This window comes from Hemiscyllium ocellatum, chromosome 30 (assembly GCF_020745735.1).
Source record: "Hemiscyllium ocellatum isolate sHemOce1 chromosome 30, sHemOce1.pat.X.cur, whole genome shotgun sequence".
In the NCBI taxonomy this organism is placed as follows: domain Eukaryota; kingdom Metazoa; phylum Chordata; class Chondrichthyes; order Orectolobiformes; family Hemiscylliidae; genus Hemiscyllium; species Hemiscyllium ocellatum.
This window is the reverse complement of record NC_083430.1, coordinates 52,023,566-52,045,315: the sequence shown is the minus strand read 5'-3', so window position 1 is coordinate 52,045,315 and position 21,750 is coordinate 52,023,566. Positions and strand designations below refer to the sequence as shown.

At 42.3% G+C, this 21,750-nt stretch overlaps 1 protein-coding gene across 11 annotated transcripts in view; it reads left to right on the top strand.

The window, feature by feature from the left end:
• yrk (Yes-related kinase) overlaps positions 1-21,750 on the top strand; it is a 302,153-nt gene that overhangs the window by 186,631 nt on the left and 93,772 nt on the right. Inside the window, exon 1 of one of the 11 annotated variants that reach the window (XM_060847435.1) lies at positions 1,505-1,601. The exons of 9 other annotated variants lie outside the window; for them this stretch is intronic. The gene's annotated coding sequence lies outside the window, so the exon portion shown is untranslated. Of the gene's footprint in view, positions 1-1,504; positions 1,602-3,216; positions 3,273-21,750 lie in introns of those variants that run through there. One more of the 11 variants, XM_060847436.1, reaches the window with a different exon arrangement.

Here is a 21,750-nt window from a genome sequence, read left to right as displayed (position 1 = left end):
CCAACAACGTAAAACCATAGTGGAATCAGTATTGTTAATGAACAAAAGATATTGATCATGATAAAGTTCAATTTGACTGTAATCTTTTTTAAACTAAGAACACTTTCAAACTTCTAAAAACATTTCTGTAAGGTTGTATAGGATGATATGCTCCTCTCTCATTCTAACAGACCTTTGCACTATAGGTGAGAATAAAGTGAGAGTGTGACTGGAATCTCAATCAGTTGAGCACACATTGATTCAGCATGTTCTGTTAATTTTAGTATTAAACTGAACTGGGCAGCATGGGCTAGTTGGGCCGAAGAGCTTGTTTCCATGCTGTAGACCTTTGTGGCTTGGTATAGTTTCTTGTGCTGGCAGGGGCTTGTATCTGAATATTTTCTTTACACTACCATCTGGATGGGTATATGAATAGGAAGGGTTTGGAGAGATATGGGCCAGGTGCTGGCAGATGGAACTAGATTGGGTTGGGATATCTGGTTGACATGGGTAGGTTGGACTGAAGGGTCTGTTTCCGTGCTGTATGACTCTATCTCTACCAGTGAGAGGATGTGCGGATGTTTGTAGAGTCACTAGTTATAGATCTTTTGTACATACTGCTATCACATCTAATAAGACTCATCAACATTTTCTTAATTTTGCCTGTAAATTTTTAATTTCCACAACGGAATGAAAAGAGAAGAAGAGAAAAGAATTCATTAAACTGTTTCCAAATTTTTCTTTATGTCTAGATTGAATTATTTACCGATTCCTCCAATGGTTTCTTGACCTTTTGTTTCTTGCTTTCTCTGCTTCTCTTCCTCTCCCATCCCCTCCATTCTTTATCAGTTTTCCTTTCACTGTCCAGATCCCTTTTCCCTGAATAGAGTAAAAGAATTCTCAGAGACACATTGGACCCACTGGGAAGTGTGTTTTATTTCACAAGTCGAGAAATCGCTGGATAAGTGACAAAACAAAATCAAAACTCGCAGCAATTTGTGATAGACGAAGACTACACTATGAGCTGAGTTACCAGTTGTAGCGTTTGACCGAACCTGCAAAGCCTTCCCAGCCTTTCTCAGGTGTCTCCATGAACATTGCGAGATTGCTGCATCTACAGCCTTAGTACAATTGATATTGCTCTGACCATTCAAGAGTTGGTGTATGGGCACATAGTGATACCTGGACCTGGCATAACCCTTCTCCTCAGAGAGCCATAGAGGAAGGAACAAAACAGTGGAACTTCGCTTCTGCAAACAGGGAATTTTACCTGAAAGACTTTGCTTTAATTTTAAATTTAAATGGAAGTAAAACTTCCTTTACGAGGAATCTTGTGCTGCTCCCAAGAGTGGGAAGCAAGAAGGACATAAGATCAAAATTCAGAATCCTGTCGATGTGGTGAACTTCTGTAGGTTCTCAGGATGTTGAAGGCTGGCCCTTTCACTTGCATTCACATCACATGTTTGCGCATTAAAAGTTCACTAGAAATAAGTTCCCCCTTGCCTGTTGAGTTCTGTGCAAGCAAGCATTGTGTCCTTTCAGATTCACGCTTGCATTCAGAGGCGTACAGCAGGCAAGATAGTCAGCTTCCAGCTTCTGTGTGAGTAACCACAGCTTCTTTGGTGAGTTTGCATTTTATCCAGTGTGGTGGCTGAGATGGGATATCAGTAGTTATAAGCTGGAGGGTCATGCAGGATGACTGAGAGAAGGTGAAGACTGCAGAGGCTGAGATCACAGTCGAAGAGGGTGGTGCTGGAAGAGCACAGCCAGTCTCCGAGGAACAGGAGAGTCGACGTTTCAAACATAAGCTCTTCATCAGGAAAAGATGACTGAGGCAGGAGGATGGAGTTTAATGGGCATGGGTGAATGATACTGGTCAAGGTTGAAAGTTTCACTGGCCAAGGGTGTAAGGATCAGTGGTGAAGGATATGGATGTGAGTTGTGCTCCCACAGATGGGAGGGGTTTCTCAGCAGGAATGGTGTGTCAATGAGGGTTAAATTGAAGACACTGGATAGTGACAGTGGCACAGGGGTGAGATATGAGATGACAGGTAGGAAATAGGAGAAAGGTGAGATATGGAGGGGGTAGGATATGGGAGAATGGTGGGATATGGTAAGGTGGAAGTTTCAAGGTTGTAAGCGGGAAGTGGATCATTTCCGTGGGAAGGTCTGTAATGGGGAAAGAACAACTGTCTTCAAAAGTGGGAGGCCAGAGAGTCTGAGTGGGAATGGGCATGTAATAACTTTCAATCCAAGAGTCTTACCTCTCTCATCTTCCCTCTGAAGGTTAACTTAGTTTTGTCAGTCTTTCTTTGTCAGATTTTGAAATGCCAGAACAGTAAGTTCCTCATTTTACTGGGTTTCCTGGGGAACCATGTGCATCCAAGTCTTTCTCCTGAGGAGGGTACGTTAGCATGTACTAGTTTTGTAGCAAAGTTTTGTAACAGAGTAGGAGGCAGAGGGTCCCTGGTCAACTCCTCGGGGTTAGGAGTTGCAGTATGATCTTTTAAAGACAGAAGACAGAAAGGCCAAGGAAAAAAAATTGATCATAACATCTTAACAGGCGGCACGGTGGCTCAGTGGTTAGCACTGCTGCCGCACAGCACCAGGGTCCTAGGTTCGATTCCAGCATTGGGTGACTGTGTGAAGACACATTCTCCCTGTGTCTGCGTGGGTTTCCTCCAGGTGCTCCGGTTTCCTCCCACAATCCAAAGATGTGCAGGTTAGGGTGAATTGGCCATGCTAAATTACCCATAGTGTTAGGTGCATTAGTCAGAGGTAAATGTAGGGGAATGGGTCTGGGTGGGTTGCTCTTTGGAGGGTCAATGTGGACTTGTTGGGCCGAAGGGCCTGTTTCCACACTGTAGGGAATCTAATCTAATCACCTCAAAGGAAAAATTGTCAAATAGAAAATCAGCTACAGGCTGCTCAAACAGCCATTTCTCCGCAGCTTGGGATCACTGCAGTAGATACTTGTTTTAGAGAAGTTAAAAACACATTGTCATTTATTTTTCTAAAACTTGGTTTTTTTAAAAAAATCTTTTGCTGTCCTATTCCTTATGGAGAAAATATGTCTCAGTTTGTGAACATGTTGTACAGGCAAGTAACTCACTAACTCTTGATGAGAATTCGGATACCTCGATTGAACTGTATAGGAAGAAGAGACGTCAGTGAACAGAATGTAAAATTGTGTAACTCTGTTTCTTCAAACTTCTGTCTCGGAATCAATGGAGTCAGCTTATACAGCCTCTGAAACCAGAGCGGTTTCCTAGCTTCTGGTGTCAACGGAAACAGTGAGTCCTGGACTTTTTTCCTCAACTTAACTGCGTTGGGTGTGGCTGCACTGTCAGGAAAACCAAATTGCACGTTCTCCCCGTGTCAGCATGGGTTTCCTCCTGGTTTTCTGGTTTCCTCCCACAGTCAAAAAATGTACGGCTTAGGTGGATTGGCCGTGCTAAATTACTCATCATGTGCAGGCTAAGTGGGCTAGCTGTGGGAAATGTAGGGATAGGGTAGGAGCATTGGTCTGAGTAGGGTGCTGTTCAGAGGGCTGGTATGGGCTCATAGCCTGATTCCACACTGGAAGGATTCTATCATGCTATGAATATTCTTCTTCTACAAAGTGTCTTGGGATGTTTCATCAGGATGCTTCATTAAAGGTGCTATGTGAATGGAAATTGTTGTTCCCACTACATGTGACGCGATCATCCTTTTTGTTGGCAGTGAGCTCACTGTCTAGAAAGAATACCCAACCCATTGATGGACCCACGGTGAATGAAGTGAGGCTTAACAGTGATGTGACTGCATCCTTGCTTGCAAAAGAACATTCACTGAGCTTTTGAAGTTCAGCTAAAAAGGCAGATACATGAACAGGAACACCCTTCAGTGAGTAGTGAGTCTCTGAGAGCTTACAGGGGTAAAAGGCAGGGTAGTGGAGTAGAGGATTATCAAATCAGCCGTGATCTCATTGACTGACAGAACAGACTTGATGGGCTGAATGGCCTACTCCTACACCTTATGATCAAGACATTTTCTGGAATATTAATTTTGTTAAATCAGCAAAAGCTTTGTGGCTCTGAGCTGTAATCATTGAGTGAATGCAACTAATTAGTGGACAAACTATATTTAACATTGTATCTCAATAATGTAGGGTAAGGGAGTGAAATAAGAGAATGGTGCAACTGTAGAACAATTCTTTCTGAAAAACAAAAATGCTCAGCTCTAACGAAGAGTCATCTGGACTCAAAACATTAGGTTGCTGTCTCTTCACGGATGCTGCCTGATCGCTGTGATCTCCAACATTTGTTGTTTTCTGTACAGATTCCAGAATCTGCAGGAATTTGCTCAAACAATTCTTTCTAACTAATTCTCCACAAAAGTGTCCAAATTTAATCTCATTCTCCTGCTTGTACCTCAGACCTTTTGAAGATTTTTAAATGATCCAATTCTCTTCTGATGTGAGTTACCATAGGCTCGCCTGCAGGTGTGCCTGTGAAGTAGAAAATGTTGCATTCAAATCAATTCCTGTGTACAAATATTTTCTAGCCTCACATTTTTATTGTTTTTCTGATTATGTAAAGGGCCTATTCACTCTTCAGTCAGTGTTTGGGATGCAATTCATTCCATGCCCACTCAGTTTGGACGGCCAGTTCACTTCCTGTATTGAAGTTTTAATGGAATTGATGTGTTCATGGTAATGAAATAAGTTGTTGAATGTAAATTGTATTGCAAAAAAGTAAACTATTGGTTGGGAACTGTTGCTTAAATTTATGTTTTGTTGCTGGCTTTACCTGAGCTGCGGGAATGTGGAAATGGACTGCCTCGTTCTAGAATTCCCTCCCAATGTCCCCCATCCTCACACCTCACATTCTTCCTTATATGATATTCCTTCAAACTCAGCTGTTTGACCAATCTCTTAGTTGCCTGGCCAGTTAATATTTTCTGTGTGTGGCTCCATGATGGTCTTTTATGATGGTCTTCTTGGGATGTTTTAGTACAAACAGAGGTGCTAAATAAAGGAAGCTTCTTGTTGTTGTATCACTCCAGCTGCATCATTGCGGTGTTTCATTGGATGACCAGTGTCAGTCTGTTTACGTATCAGCACCATATTTGCAGGGACACTGTAGCTGAGAACTTTTCTTACCTTCTCATTCCTTGCTTTGTGGGTTTATTCTCTTCCCAGTCACTTGGCTCCACATGCCTCAGAAGTGCCATTTCACATGGTGAGGTCAATGAGCATTACAGCACTCGAGACAGGAGGTGGCAGTGGAGCAGATGGTGCATTGATTCGGCCCCAGCACCACAGCCTCATGCCCGTGAATCAATGCCAAGAAACACCAGATATTACACAGATATTACACAGAGGAAGAGACTGAGTGAGTTCAGATTATACTCCTCAGGCAGGCAAAAGGAGACTCGAACGAGGTATTTAAAACCCACGAAGGGTTTGAGATACAGCCATTAAAAATAAATGGTTTCCAGTGGTTGGAAGGTCAAAAACAAGATGGAACATGTCTCTGGTGCTTTGTAAAAAGGCCTGAGGTGATGTGAGGTTTTCTAAGCAGTGAATGGTTGGTATTTGAAAGGCTGGGGCAGTGAATATGAATTCAGAAAGGAATTAATAAATATTTGAAAGAGATGTATATTTCAGGGACATGGCAAAAGAGCAAAAGAGGGATTAAGTGGATTACTTTTTGAAATAATCCATGCAGACTTGTGTGCAAAATGGCCCCCTTCTGTCCTGTACAAATTCCCCGATTATGTAAAATGTGACTTCTTCTCAAGATTTGTTGTCCTCAATTCTCCAATACTTCACACTGGAGTCTATTGCTGTTGTAGGTGGTGAGACACTAGATTTGGTCGATATCAGCAGAGTGATGCTTGAACATTAGGAGGATGAGGACCATTAGTCAGCTCCTGTTAGCTCTGGGGAAAGTTGCTGTTTGTATATCTTGAGGGACATTACCTGAATCTTCATACCCCAGGATGGAATCTGGAGGGTCTCACTGGAAAGCTGGTGAGAGACCAGAACTTTTTTTTAATTAAAGCCCAACAGAGCCGGAGCTAATCATTAGAAACATCAGAAATAGGGGCAGGAGTAGGCTATTCGGTCCTTCAGGACTGCACCACCATTCAATATGATCATGGCTGACCATCCAATCTCAGTATCCCAATCCCACTTTCACCCCATACCCCTTGATCCCTTTAGCAGCAAAGGCCACATCCAACGCCCCCTTGAATATATCTAATGAACTGGCCCCAACAGATTCCTGTGGGAGAGAAGCCCATAGGTTCATGACTTTCTGGGTGAAGACATTTTTCCTCATCTCAGTCCTGAATAGCTTACCCCTTATTCTCAGACTGTGACCCTTAGTTCTGGACTTCCCCAACATCGGGAACATTCTTCCTGCATCTAACCTGCCCAATCAGTTTTGGAGCTACAATCCGAGCTGTTTTGTTATGTGTATAATGGATTTTTTCACCTTTTAACTTTTTTGTTTGGAAGCCTCTGTGCTTCTTGCTCTCTGTAAGACATCTGTATTCCCCAGTGGAGCTGGGCAGTCACAAGCCATATCATTCCCAACGCTACACCGAGCAGGCCAAGAGGAATTCTGAAAGCCGTGGGTTTATACTCAGCATCTGTGTGCAGCTAATGTCAATAGTACAGGTTCATTTAAATCCTCATAATCCTTGATTATTGTAGCATTGTGATGATTGAACTATTCCTTGCAAGTCCTATACCTGAGTTTCCAATTCTTCTCCAAACAGATGTAGTTCTTCTACAACACATGGGCTAACGTCTCATTATATCACTGTACTACTGCTGTCACTCAGGCAACAAGAATAAGGATAATAAGGATAAAACAAGGGCCCTGATGTTTGTGAGGTGGAAGCAAGAGGCACATGCCAATGGTTGGAAAACTATGAAATGCTGGGAAGGACTTACCAAGTTTAGCAGGTGAACCTTACTGGAACTTTGTTAAAATCTGCTTCCTGCATGGGAACCAGCTGAAGTGAGAGGCTGCTGCCCAGCAGCAAGGTCCATTGGACAAGGCAGTAATCTTAGTTCCAACAGGCAGGAGCTGGGGAAAGGGCACATCAGAATACAGGGAGAAATTACTCTGGAGCTGTGGGAGGAGATCAGTAGCAGGGGCAAGAGAAAGGTCAAAGGAAGAGAGGGATCACAGGGGAAGAAATTTGTGGGAAAGAGAGATGGTGGGTAAGAAATTGTGGCAGGAAGATGGATGTGACTACTTTGACCAAAAGGCTGAGGTAGTGCCAGTGGAATCATGGAATCCCTCAGAGTGGAAAGAGGCCATTCAGCCTATCAAGTCCACACATGCTCCAAAGAGCATCCCAACCAGACCCACTCCACCGCACTATTCCTGTTACCCTGCTTTTACCATGGCTAATCCACCTAACCTACACATCCCGGGACACTACAGGGCAATTTTAGTTTGAGCAATCCACCGAAACCGCACATTGTTGGACTTTGGGAGGTAACTGCAGCACCTGGAGGAAACCCACACAGACACAGAGAGAGCATGTAAACTCCACACAGACAGTTGCCCGAATATGGAATCGAACCCATGTCCCTGTGCTGTAAAACCGCAATGCTAACTACTGTCCCACCATGCCTCTTGTTGGTACCATTTTTGCTCCTCTAGGCCAACAAGCAGTGCTGCAAAATTGTCTCGGTGGATAATCGAACAATTCACTGGAGGGGGAGGCTCAACAAATATCCTCATCCTCAATGATGGAAGAGCCCAGCACATCAGTGTAAAAGATAAGGCTGAAGTATTCGCAGCAATCTTCAGCCAGAAGTGTCAAGTGGATGATCCATCTTGGCCTCCTCCAGTGGTCCCCAGCATCACAGAGACCAGTCTTCAGCCAATTCGATAAACTCCACGTGATACCAAAAACATTGGGCAGCACTGGATATTGCAAAGGCAATGGGTCCTGATAACATTCAGGCAATAGTACTGAAGACTTAGGCTCCAGAACATGCCACTCCCCTAGCCAAGCTGTTCTAGTACAGTTACAACACTGGCATCCACCTGACAATATGGAAAATTGTCCAGGTATGTCCCGTGTACAAAAAGCAGGAGACAAATCCAACCCAGCCCTATCAATCTACTGTCGATCATCAGTAAAGTGATGGAAAGTGTCATCAACTGTGCTATCAGGCATCACCTGCTCAGCAATAACCTGCTCAGAGTGTAATTGATCACATAAATTGCAGGAGTAATGTCTGAAGTTGCCTTTCCATAGTGTTCTGTTTATAGTATGTAATTGAATCGCTGATGTCTCAAGCCCATCAGAGGTTACGTGTTAATGTGACAGTAAATTAGTTTGGAAAGATTTGTGTTTCTGCCGTGGTTCACACTGACAGCTTGCTGCCACTTCCAGTCTCACTGGCAGTAACCCAGTGGTTCGCTTGGCATTCCTCTGTGGCTGGCTGCATTGTTTATACCACTGCCTCTTGTTTCCTGAAACACAGGAATCCTGAGAGGAAGTGAGGCTTCTGTTGTGGGGGATGGGGCAGGAAAACGTAAAGTGACGGGTGAGGGGGGGAAGGTGGAGGGAAGGCTTGCAATAGCTAGTATTGCTGGGACAGCATTGCCTTACAAATTAGACAAACAATCTGTTGTTCCGCACCGAGGGGAGATGCTCTCATTTCCCATTCATGGCTGTGAGCACCATTGATTTGAATCTGCAGCTGACCTGCAGTGAGATCAACAGTGAGCTGGTCCCAGCACACCATTTGCTGTGTGTAGAGCAGGTGCTGTGAGAGTGAAGGATTGTATTTTGCATCTTGCTAAACAATCCAGCTTCTATTCATTACAACTCAGAATCGTGACAACAGCATTAACATTGTGCACTTGAAAGTGGCTGAGTGGTTTTCTTCTTAACATTTGAGTGAATGTTACAATTAAATAAATGTTTCTACTACAACACTGGACAGAGCAGGATATTCTTGTAATGAAACGATGAGAATGAGTGAGAACTCGAACAGGAAAGGTTAATTTGATGCTACATTCCAAAAATATCAATGCCTTTGCGCCAGCTGTTTTATTCAGATATGAAGTCATTCAAATTCAATAAAAGACATTATTTGATCTGCTGCATACCTTTATTTCCAGTTGTATACAAGAGAAAATTAACATAGCCTGCACCCACTCTTTGTCTGTTAGCTGTCTTTGTAATGGTAACATTAACCTATTTATTCAGAGTTCCCTAATCCTACTACTAAAATAGAGGAGTGGAGAATTTCAGATGGAAACATGAGGCGTTTGCAAGTTGGAATCCACAATACTGTTCCAATTCCTCAGCAATTCTGAAACTCAGTAAGATCATTTTCCCTATGAATCCATTGTTAATCTTTCCTGTCAGTTATCTGTACATATTGATATGTTTAATTAATTATGACACAGCATTTTCATGGACCCTGAAATCTGAAGAATAAATCAAAGTTGACTTCTCCTGTGAAGATTAATTTGTTCCACAATACTATTGTTTTCAGCTGTCGGATTATAGTGAGACAGCAGTCTGTCTTTTGTTTGTGGAACCTCACATTTACACAAAGATGCCACCGAAAGGGTTAATCTGTGATCAGAAGCACGGGGCCATTTGCAGATGATACCAGATAGGAGCCAGCCATACAGAGCAACTCAAAGAATTACAAACGGTAACATCGTTAAGTAGACAGAAAAATAGCGATGAAATGTGATGCAGGCAAATGTTAAATGCTGGAATTGGGAGACATTAATAAGTGATTTGTGTAATCCATTGGGGCTCTTGTGGTTCAATGGTACTAACTCTACCTCTAAGCCAGGAGGTCTGGGTTCAAACCCCACCTGCTCCAAAGGCTGCATCATAACATCCCTGAACAGGTTGATTATTAGATTAGATCCCCTACAGTGTGGAAACAGGCCCTTCGGCCCAACAAGTCCTCACCAACCCTCTGAAGAGTAACCCACCCAGACCTATTTCCTTCTGACTAATGCACCTAACATTATGGACAATTTAGCATGGTCAATTCACCTGACCTGCACATCTTTGGACTGTGGGAGGAAACCGGAGCACCCGGAGGAAACCCACGCAGACAGTTACCCAAGGTTGGAATTGAACCTGGGACCCTGGCGCTGTGAGGCAGCAGTGCTAATCAGAAGCAGTGCTTCTGAAAGAAGTCCAGACACCTCAGCACTAAGTGTGGGTGCTTCCCATGACTCAGTGGTACCACTGGTATCAAACTTGTTGTGGGTTCAAGTCCTGCTGAAGAAACTGGAAAGGTGGGTTTATGATATGAGGGGAAAGGAAACAATAGAATATAGGGGAATAGATCAAAGGAATTTTGTCTTTTGTGAATGTAAATTGTCAAAATTTAGTCACAGACATGGAGACCTGAGGGCATAGCTGAAATAGATGATTTCAATGGATTAAAATCAAAATGCTGTAGATGCTGGAAATCTGAAATTAAATCAGAAAAGAAACTCAACAGGTCCATCAGTATCTGGGTTGAGAGAAACAGATTTAATATTTAACTGGGTGACTCAGTGGTTAATACTGCTCCCTCACAGTGCCAGGGACCTGGGTTTGATTCCCACCTCGAATACTGTCTGTGTGGAGTTTGCACATTCTCCCCGTGTCTGCGTGGGTTTTCTCCGGTGCTGTGGTTTTCTCTCACAGTCTAAAGATGTACAGGTTAAGGTGGATTGGCTATGTTAAATTACCTATTGTGTTAGGTGCATTAGTCAGATGTAAATATAGGGTAGGGGAATGGGTCTGGGTAGGTCTCTCTTTGGAGGGTCAGTGTGGGCTTCCTAGGCTGAATTCTCTATTCCTGAGATGCTGCCTGGCCTGCTGTGCTTTGACCAGCAACACATTTGCAGCTGTGATCTCCAGCATCTGCAGACCTCATTTTTTACTTGTTAGGCTGAAGGGCCTGTTTCCATTCTGTAGGGAATCTAATCTAATATTTCAAGTCCAATATGATTCCGATAAATGGTCACCTTGAACTCAAAACATAAACTGTTTCTCTCTCCACAGCTGTTGCAAATTTGTTGAGTTTCTTCAGCATTTTCTGTTGTTATTACATAGTATATGAGTACATTGGATCTGTCTTCACTAAAAATGAGGATGATGGAAAGGGAGAAGGTAAAGAAATTGGATAGGACATTAAAAAAATTGAAGAGATCTGATAGATTCGCAACATGCAAAGTAACGAGTCACTGCATCCAATTACTGCGGGAAGTAAGGGTGGAAATTGCATAAGTTCTGCAAACAATCCCTTTTGAATACAAGGAGAGGTCAGGGTCAGTGAGGTTCCTCTGATCGATGTTGTGCATGTAGACTTTCAAACAGCATTTGATAAATGACCAGGTGATGGGACTGTTTAGCAAAGTTGGACCTGAGGGATTAAGGAGGCAATGGCTGTGTGGATATGCCATTGGATAAAAGACAGCAAATGGCAGAGTAATTCAACCAGACTTTAAGTAATAGAACATAGAACAAAGAAAACTACTGCACAGAACAGGCCCTTTGGCTCACCATGTTGTGCTGAGATTTAATCCTCATGTAAAATATATTAACAATCTACGCATCCCTCAACTCATTGCTATCCATGTGCATGTCCAGCAGTTGCTTAAATGTCCCCAGTGACTCTGCTTCCACTACCACCGCTGGCAACGCATTCCATGCATTATAACTCTCTACGTAAAGAACCTACCTCTGACATCTCCTTTATATCTTCCTCCTAATATCTTCAAACTATGACTTCTCGTACCAGTCAATCCTGTCCTGGGGAAAGGTCTCTGGCTATTGACCCTATCTATTCCACTCATCGTTTTGTACACCTCGATCAGGTCTCCTCTCTTCCTCCTTCTCTCCAGAGAAAAAAGTCTGAGCTTATTCAACCTTTCTTCATAAGGCAAGCCCTCCAGTCCAGGCAGCATCCTGGTAAACCTTCTTTGCACCCTTTCCAAAGCCTCTGTATCTTTCCTATAGTAGGCGACCAGAACTGGACACAACATTCCAAGTGTGGTCTCACCAGGGACTTGTAGAGCTGCAGCAAAACCTCACGGCTCTTAAACTTGATCCCCCTGTTAATGAAAGCCAAAACACCATATGCTTTCTTAACAACCCTATCCACTTGGGTGGCAACTTTGAGGGATCTATGTACTTGCACACCCAGATCCCCCTGTTCCTCCACACTGCCAAGAATCCTGTCTTTAATCCGATATTCAGCATTCAAGTTCGACCTTCTAAGTGCATCACTTTGCATTTATCCAGGTTGAACTCCATCTGCCGTTTCTCAGCCCAGCTCTGCATCCTGTCTATGTCGTGCTGCAGCCTGCAGTAGCCCTCTATACGATCGACGACACCTCCAACCTTTGTGTCATCTGCAAATTTACTAACCCACCCCTCAACCTCCTCATCCAAGTCATTTATAAAAACTACAACAAGCAGAGACCCAAGAACAGAGCCCTGCTGGACCCCACTCAACACTGACCTCCAGGCAGAATACTTTCCATCTACAACCACTCCTGCGTTCTGTCAGCCAGCCAATTCTGAATCCAGATAGCCAAATCTCCCTGTATCCCATACTTCCTGACTTTATGAATGAGCCTACCATGGGGAACCTTATCAAATGCCTTGCTGAAGTCTATATACACCACATCCACTGCTCGACCTTCGTTGACCTGTCTTGACACCTCCTCAAAGAACTCAATAAGATTTGTGAGGCATGACCTGCCCCTCACAAAGCCATGCTGACTGCCTTTAATCACACTATGTTTTGCCAAATAGTCATAAATCCTATCCCTCAGAATTCTTTCCAAAACTTTGCTGACCACAGGCATAAGACTGACTGGTCTGTAATTGCCAGGGATTTCCCTATTACCCTTCTAGAAAAGAGGAACAACATTTGCCTCCTTCCAATCCTCTGGTACGACTCTTGTGGAGAGTGAGGAGGCAAATATCCTCTCCAGTGGCTTAGCATCCTCCTTTCTTGCTTCCCAGAGCAGCTAGGATAAATCTGGTCTGGCCCTGGGGACTTATCAATCTTAATGTTTCCAGCACATCAACTTCATCAATCTTGATCTGGTCAAGACTGTATCCCGGCTCCTCTAAGTTTTCATTTACAACAAATTCCCTTTCCTTGGTGCAAACCAAAACAAAATACTCATCTAGAGCTTTCCCTATCTGCTCAGACTCCTGCACAAGTTCCCTACGCTATCCCTGATCGGCCCTACCTTCTCCCTGATCATTCTCTTATTCCTCACGAATGAGTAAAACGCCTTTGGGTTTTCCCTAATCCTTCCTGCCAAGCCTTTTTCGTGCCCCCTCCTGGCACTCCTCAGTCCAATTCTGAGCTCCTTTCTAGCAAGCCTGTAATCCTCTAAAGCTGTGCTAGATCCTTGCTCCCTCCACCGTATGTAAGCTGCCTTCTTCCTTTTGATGAGAAGCTCCTCTGTTCTCATCATCCAAGGTTCCGTAATCTTACCCCTTCTTACCTGTCTCAGAGGAACAAATTTTTGCATCACTCACAACAACTGCTCCTGAAATGGTCTCCACATGTTTGCTGTAAATGGGAAAGGATTGTTTCTGCATCAGAGAAATGTACACAGTGCTATCTGTCTGGGATTGGCATTGGACTACTGCTTTTTCTCATGTCCGGGTCCATTAATAAACTGCTCATGGTTGTACAGGGCATCACTTCAAAGTTTGCAGTGACATAGAAATCAGAAATTACAGTTACAGGGGTAGTACAAGGATAGATTTTACAAAGACATAGACAGACTGAGTGAAATGGGCAGGTAGTTGGCAGGTACAGTTCAATACAGAGAAATGTGGAGTAATTGCTTTTGGTGGGAAAGCTGTGGAGAAGTAATATAAACTAAATGGTGCAATAATGGAAATGACACAGGAGCATTAAACCTGGGGTTGTACGTAGCAAATTGTTGAAGGTGACAGGAAGAGTTCCTGAGAAAGCTGTTTTAAAAAAAGGCCCATTTAATTGGCACCACATCCATAAACATTCACTCCCTCCTTCTCTGATGCTTAATAAATAAGAATAGGAGTGGCCATTCAGTCCCTTGAGCCTGTTCTGAGGTGCAGTGGTTCAGTGGTTAGTACTGCTGCCTCAAAGTGCCAGGGACCTGGGTTCAATTCCAGCCTTGAGCAATTGTTTGTGTGGAGCACATTTTCCCCATGTCATCGTGGGTTCCCTCTGGGTGCTCTGGTTTCCTCCCACAGTCCAAAGCTGTGGAGGTTAGGTAGATTGACCATGCTAAATTACCCCATAGTGTCCAGGTTAGATGGATTAGCCATAGGAATTACAGGGTTATCGGATAGGTGGTGGTTTGCTCTTTGGAGGAATGGTGTGGACTTGATGGGCTGAATGGCCTGCTTCCACACTGTAGGGTTCTGACATTTAATAAGATCACAGATGATCTGTGGCTTAACTTCATATGCCTGCCTTAGCCCATATCCCTCTCTTAATAAAAATTTGTCTATCTCAGATTTAAATTTAATGATTGAATGAGCATCAACCACCATTTAAGGATGTGACTTCCAAATTTCCACTCCTCCTATCGTGTCAAAGTGCTTTCTAACATCTTTACTCAAAGTTTGTGCGAAGATTTGTAGCTCGGGTGCTTGTTGTAGTGGTTCTGTTCGCCGAGCTGGAAGTTTTTGTTGCAAACGTTTCGTCCCCTGGCTAGGAGACATCATCAGTCCTTTGGAGCCTCCTGCGAAGTGCTTCTTTGATGTTTCTTCCGGTATTTATAGTGGAATAACCACTATAAATACCGGAAGAAACATCAAAGAAGCGCTTCGCAGGAGGCTCCAAAGCACTGATGATGTCTCCTAGCCAGGGGACGAAACGTTTGCAACAAAAACTTCCAGCTCGGCGAACAGAACCACTACAACATCTTTACTAAATGGCCTAGCCATAATTCTTAGACTTTACCACCTGGTTCTAGAATTTTCAACCATTGGAAATAGTATATTTTTATCTGCCTTTGCCTGTTAATACCCTGAAGACCTCAGTTAGATCACTACCTACCTTCTGAATTCCAGAGAATAAAGGCCTAATTTGTTCTTATATTTTAACCCCTGAAATCCAGGCCTCATCCTTGTAAACTGGACTGAACTCCCTCCAGGGCCAAAACATCCTTTCTTAGGGGCAGTACCCTGATTTGCTCACAGCATCATAAGTGGGGTCTAACCAGAGTTTTGTATAACTGCAGCATAATGTCTGCATCCCTCTACCTTAGACCTTTAGATTTAGAGATCACTATTCCATTAGCTGTCTTGATTATTTTCCATATCTGTTTGTGGCATTTTAAAGAGTTAAGCACCTGAATCCTCAAATCCCATTGGACATCCAGTGTATTTAACTTTGTGCCTGATCTATCTTTTCTCTGTCTGAAATGGATAACCTCACACTTGCTTACATTAAAATTCATCTGCCACAGCTTTGCTCATTCACCTCATCAATCAATAAGCTGTTGTAACTTTGAGCTGCTGTCAACACTGTCTACAATGCTGTGCAGTTTTGTGTCATCAGCAAATTTGGATATTTGATTTTTTTAATGCCATTATCCAAGTCATTGATAAGTATTGTAAATAATGGAGACCATAACACAGATCCTTGCTGGGACCCAACTGGTCACATCCTGCCAACTTGAGTTCTTATCCATTATTCAAACTCTCTGTTTCCTGTCACTGAACCAATTTCCAATTCACATCAGTAATTTGCCCCCAGTTCTGAGGGATTCCACTTCAGATGATAATCTTTTGTATGGTACTTTATCAAAAGCCTTCTGGAAGTCCATATAGACAACATCCATTGGTTTACCTCTGTCCAACATCTTTGTCACCTCTTCAAAAAATGTTGAGGTTTGTCACGGATGAGCTACCCTTTATGAATCCATGTTAACTCTCCCTGATTAACTGAACTTTTTCAAATGATCAGTTTTTTTATCCTTGATTATAGACTCGGACAGTTTCCCTGCCACAGATGCCAGGCTAACTGATCTGTAATTTCCTGTTTTCCGACGGTGACCATTCTTAAAGAGTGGAGTGAAATGAGCAAATTTCTAATCCACAAGTACAACTCCTGAATCCAGGGAAATCTAAAAGATTAAGATTAATGTGCTCTCCTTTAACACCCCATGGATGGAAACCATCAGGTCCTAATGACATGTTGCTCTTCAGTTCCATTAATTTCCCCAGTATTGACCATTTACTTCAACTCATTTTATTTTGACCATGTCCCCAATCCTCTGCTAATTTATTTGGAACTTCTGATAAGCTCACCTTCTTTTCCACTGTGAATGTTGAAGCAAAATAATTGTTCAGCGTGTCTGCTATTTCCCTAGCATTGAGTACCATCTATAAGTTGCACTGCAGAAATTCAGCAAGCCTTCTTAGACAGCACCTTCTAAACATACAACCACATCCATCTAGAAGATATATAGGAACACTACCCCCTACATGTTCCCCTCCAAAGCACTCGCTATCCTGACTTGGAAATATATTGCCGTTCCTTCAGATCACTGGGTCAAAATCATGGAACGCCCTCCCTAACAGCATTGTGGGTCAACCCACAGCACATGGACTGCAGTGGTTCAAGAAGGCAGCTCACCACCACAGTTTCACAAGTAACTAGGGATAGACAATAATTACTGATCCAGCCAGCAATGCTCACATCCCATAAGCAAATATTTATAAAGTGCATGTGATTCTGGGCGTTATAATCAGAGGCTTGGGCTGCACACACAACAAATAAATCCTAAACTGAATGCTGACAAGATTAGAGTGGTCTTGGAAAAGCACAGCAGGTCAGACAGCATCCAAGGCGCAGGAAAATCGATGTTTCAGGCAAAAGCCCTTCATCAGGACACCTGATGAAGGGCTTTTGCCCCAAACATTGATTTTCCTGCTCCTTGCATGCTGTCTGACCTGCTGTGCTTTTCCAGCGCCACTCTAATCTAGACTCTGATCTCCAGCATCTGTAGTCCTCACTTTCCCCTGAATGCTGACATGGCACAGTCATGCAGAATAGCCAACAATGGGCACAAAGCTTTCACAAGGATGTTGAGGACTGGAGAAGGTGCAGAGGAAATTTACCAGAATCATCCCAGGGTTGAAGTGCTTCAGTTACATGGAGTGAGTTGAGAAAATGGGTTTCTCTTTCTGAGAAGCAATTGCGATGCTCAAGGTCAGAGTTGAGAAATGTGATGCTGGAAAAGCACAGCAGGTCAGGCAGCATCTGAAGGGGCAGTCCAACCTGCTGTGCTTTTCCAGCGGCACACCTTTTGACGTTGTCCTCCTGAGGGCTAGGAAGGTTCAGGAGAGATTCAGGAGAAGTCTTCAACATTTTGAAGAGCTTTGTTAGAGCAAATGTTCCTGTGTTGAGTTGTTGTGAGGTGGAAGGCAGTGCCTATAAAGGCGTGGAAATTGACTTAGTAATAAATTTCAGAAGCAATTTGGATATATATTTGAAAAGAGAAAATTTGCAGTGCCATGGGAAAAAAGCAAAAGAATGGAAATAATTGAATGGTTTTTTTGAAAGATATTGATGTGATTGATCAAACAGCACCCTTCACTGGGTCAACTGATAATCCTATGAACAGCAAATCAATAGAATGTTTTAAAAACGTAGACAGGTCAACAAACAATAAATGAAAGAATGAAGCAATCAGGATCAGTATTGCCTGTGGTTGACTTCAATACAGCAACCAGTTGTCATCATTTGGATACAAGAATGACACTTAAAACAAAAGCTTGAGGCTGGTCTGTAATGTCAGAAATCTTGAGTTATATTGAGAGTGACAACACCCAGGTCCTTTTACAAAGAGGCAACAAGTGATAGTCTTAGAGATGTATAAGTTTGTTAAGAGATCATGAAGAATAACTCCAGAATATTATCTTAAATATTATTTAAACATTAGACTAAAACTAACAGAAACAAGCTAACAACAAGATAATTTGGAACAAAGCAGAATTCACTGGAGAAATGTAGCAGGTCTAGTAGCATCTGGGAAGAGAGAAACAGAGTTCACATTTCTTCAAAAGATTATTTGGAACTGATATCGCTTGTCACATTTTGGGTTTTTTTTTGAGATTTTAATCACTTGTGACTATTTCTGTGCCCACAAAATATATTCAGCAAGTGCACAGAATGTCTCTAATTTGGAATGCACATCCATACAGAGTTGTGCAGGCAAAACAACATTTCTAATCATTTCAGAAACAACTGGGTACTATGGAAAGAACTTTATAAGGTTGTTTTCCAATTAGATTAAATTACTTATAGTGTGGAAACAGGCCCTTCGGCCCAACAAGTCCACACCAACCCTCCGAAGAGCAACCACCCAGACCCATTCCCCTACATTTACCCCTTCTCCTAACACTACGGGCAATTTAGCATGGCCAATTCACCTAACCTGCACATCTTTGGATTGTGGGAGGAAACCGGAGCACCCAGAGGAAACCCACACAGACATGGGGAGAATGTGCAAACTCCACACAGAGTTGTCCGAGGTAGGAATTGAACCCGGGTCTCTGGCACTGTGAGGCAGCAGTGCCAACCACTGTGCCGCCCTGTTGAGCTCAAATATTCATCATTATCCATAATTGTTCCTTTTGTCTCATGATCAGTAATGACACATTAACTATTTTCATGTCTGAGATAGAGAGATTTTTAATCAATTAGGAAATGAAGGATCATGGGGAAAAGGCAAGAAAGTGAAATTAAATTGAGGAACAGACTTGAGTGGCTGAACAGCTTACTTTTGCTCCTATGTCTTACAACAAGCTTATTTTGACTGTTAATAAGCAGCAGCCAGCTGAGTTAGTCATGAACCACAAGACTCCAATCTGAGATCCCAGTATTTGAAGATATTTATTAACTGTCATTCGGGCTAAGGTACTGACCAAATCTGATTTGTCATTGGCTAAGATGTTAATTGGAATAATGCAAATTTCGCTATCACAATAAAAACATTGACAAGACTAGGAAAGCTTCATTATCTTCCCGAAACAAACCCTGTAGGTCTTACAGCGGGCCTTGTTATTACACACACTGAGCTGAAAGGGGAAATGCATTAGTGGGGATGGTGGGTTTGTACTGAATGATAGAAGATTTTAGAAAGAGGCAATTTTTTTCAGATATGTCTGACTTTCCTGAGAATTAAATGAATTGAAGCTTCCTTTTATAGCAGGGACAGTGTGACACTTGACTGCAATGAGGTAATTACTCTATAATAACAACCATAAAGTGAATTCCCATTTACACTAATCCATAAAATGGAGTGAATTGGCAGAATGACCTCAGAGTGTGTGGTCTTGTCACAGCAAATGAGGAAGGAGAGTAGGAGGATCTATACAACATCACAGCAGACACTAACTGATAAAAGCTGCTTTTACCTTTTCACAATAAAGTCAGGTACGTCAGCAGCCAAGATTGCAGAATTATTTGCAATATCCTGTACATTTCAGTGTTGTTATTTCATTAAACTAGTCTTCTCAATTGACCTTCTGTAGTTTGGCAAGTGAACAGAAAATTGGATTTCAGGCTGTGGTAAAGCTTTTGAAAAGCTATCTCTGTATGGAGCATTTTTAAAATGTGTGTGAAATAGCAAGACAGCAAGCAGTGTACAAAAGGACAATGACAGTAATCAAGATGCACACTGACTTCAGGCACTAGCTGAGAGATTAGGAAGACTTTGAGAGAAACTGCAAAAGCTCACTGCAACTTCTGAAAGTGACCTTGTAAACCAGCGATCTTGACTCCAGACTTGATAGTTAACTGGTTATGAAATATTAGCAATAGGAGGATTATCTGCTTAATCGGTAATATCTCCTCTGGTCTCCTCCTGGCACTGCAGCAGCCTCATGGACATCCACATCCAAAACCTCATCCCCCTGCCTTCCCCTGTGTTAGAGATTGGCAAAATGTTGAAGATAATTTGGTCATTTGCAAAGACTGGAAAATGCATTTTATAATTATTACAGAAATAGCTGTTGTGATAAGAGGCTATTCTGTCAACACAATCTTCACTGTTGCTGATTTCCACAATGCATTTATCCAATTCTAATTACTGTGCTTTTTCTCAATCTATTATTTTTCATTGTTGAGCATTTCTCTCTTAAATGTTCCAGTTTCGAAAGCCACTTATGGTTCATCATTCCACATGTTAGTGACACGAAATTAGAAAGAAAGAAACTAACATCCCCTTTAATGTTTTCAGTTTGAATATTGAATTGATTCCCTTACTACTGATTGACTGGCCATTATGATTCTACATCAGGTATTGTACAAACAAGTACAATAACAGGAAGTTGAGACTGAATCATAAGTCAGCAACGTAACTAATGGGTCCAAATAACATTAACTGACAGAAGAGAGGTCACTGGACCCAAAACGTTAACTCTGTATTTTCCTCTCCACAGATACTGCCAGATCTGCTGAGTTTCACCAGCAATTTCTGTTTTCTTTGTTTCATTTTAGCATTAATTGATTATGATTGGCAGCACAACTTCCAAGGACTTTGTCCAGTTCAAGCCTCTTAAATATCCCCAAATTTCATCACTCCAACATTGGCAGATGTGCCATTAGGTGCATAGACCAAACTTTTCAGTAACATACTTCAGTGAGACAAATATATCCACAGCACATCCACGTTTTTTCACTCAGTTGATTGCTGATGATGCCACATTTACTAGCATTGACAATGGCTATGGTCTTACGAGAGAGGTTTGCAACATAGTGCATATAATAAGCTAAAGATTCAAACACATTAATGTTTCAAATCCACCAGAAAAGATACACTGTTAGCCGGGGGCACAGACAATTTTGAAATCTGCCCAACTCAACTATTTCTACCTATTCACGGCCCTACATCTGTCCCACGCACTGCACTCAGTTCGGGGCTCTACATTTCAAAGGTAGCATTTCTTGTTTGTATCTAGCTCACAGTGGAATGTTGTCAGAAATGACAAGAGTCCGGAAATAATATGGACAGAGGTCATCGGATATTCATGTACCGCAGTCAGCCAAAGCACATGAAAAGATGGGTCTCAAGAATTCAGCTTCATGCTTCAACCTAGTGGGTGTTTTACATTGATTTGCATTACCTTTGTACGAAATTTCATAGGTGCACTTGGGCAGTTTTCACGGCATGCAGTTGAGAAAATCACTAGGTGTGGACAGTGTACTGTGGAATCCCTTCCTTAAACCCTGTCTCTTTAGCCAACCTCATATCACATTACCTTCATGTTGAGAATTGTTGTGAAGCACTTGGGACAATTTGCAACAAATGGAAGTGGGGTATCTATCCTGTGCTAAAAACATAAACCTATTTCCTGCCAATAAAATTCCAATAGGCTCATTCTCGGTAGAACATTTTTAACTATGTCAGTGTGATATTTTAATTTCCTGCAATATTCAACCATCCTTGTAATCTGCAAAATGAAATTGTCAGTATACAGGGGGGATAGGATTCCAATGCTCACGGTTTGTATAAAACTACAATGCTTTCCTTAAGCTCACATTTATGCTGCAATAGCAATGGATAAAGCTTTCCCTTTAGTGTCAAATTATTTCTAGTTTTCTGCAGCAGATTCAAGGAGACGTCTTAGAAATGGTTAGTGATGCCTCCAAACCATTCAGTGAGGATCCTTGTCACATAAATAACAAAGGGACTGTCACCCCATTAATCTAAACTGAATTTGGATCTGCATCCCAGAGATTAACCGAGT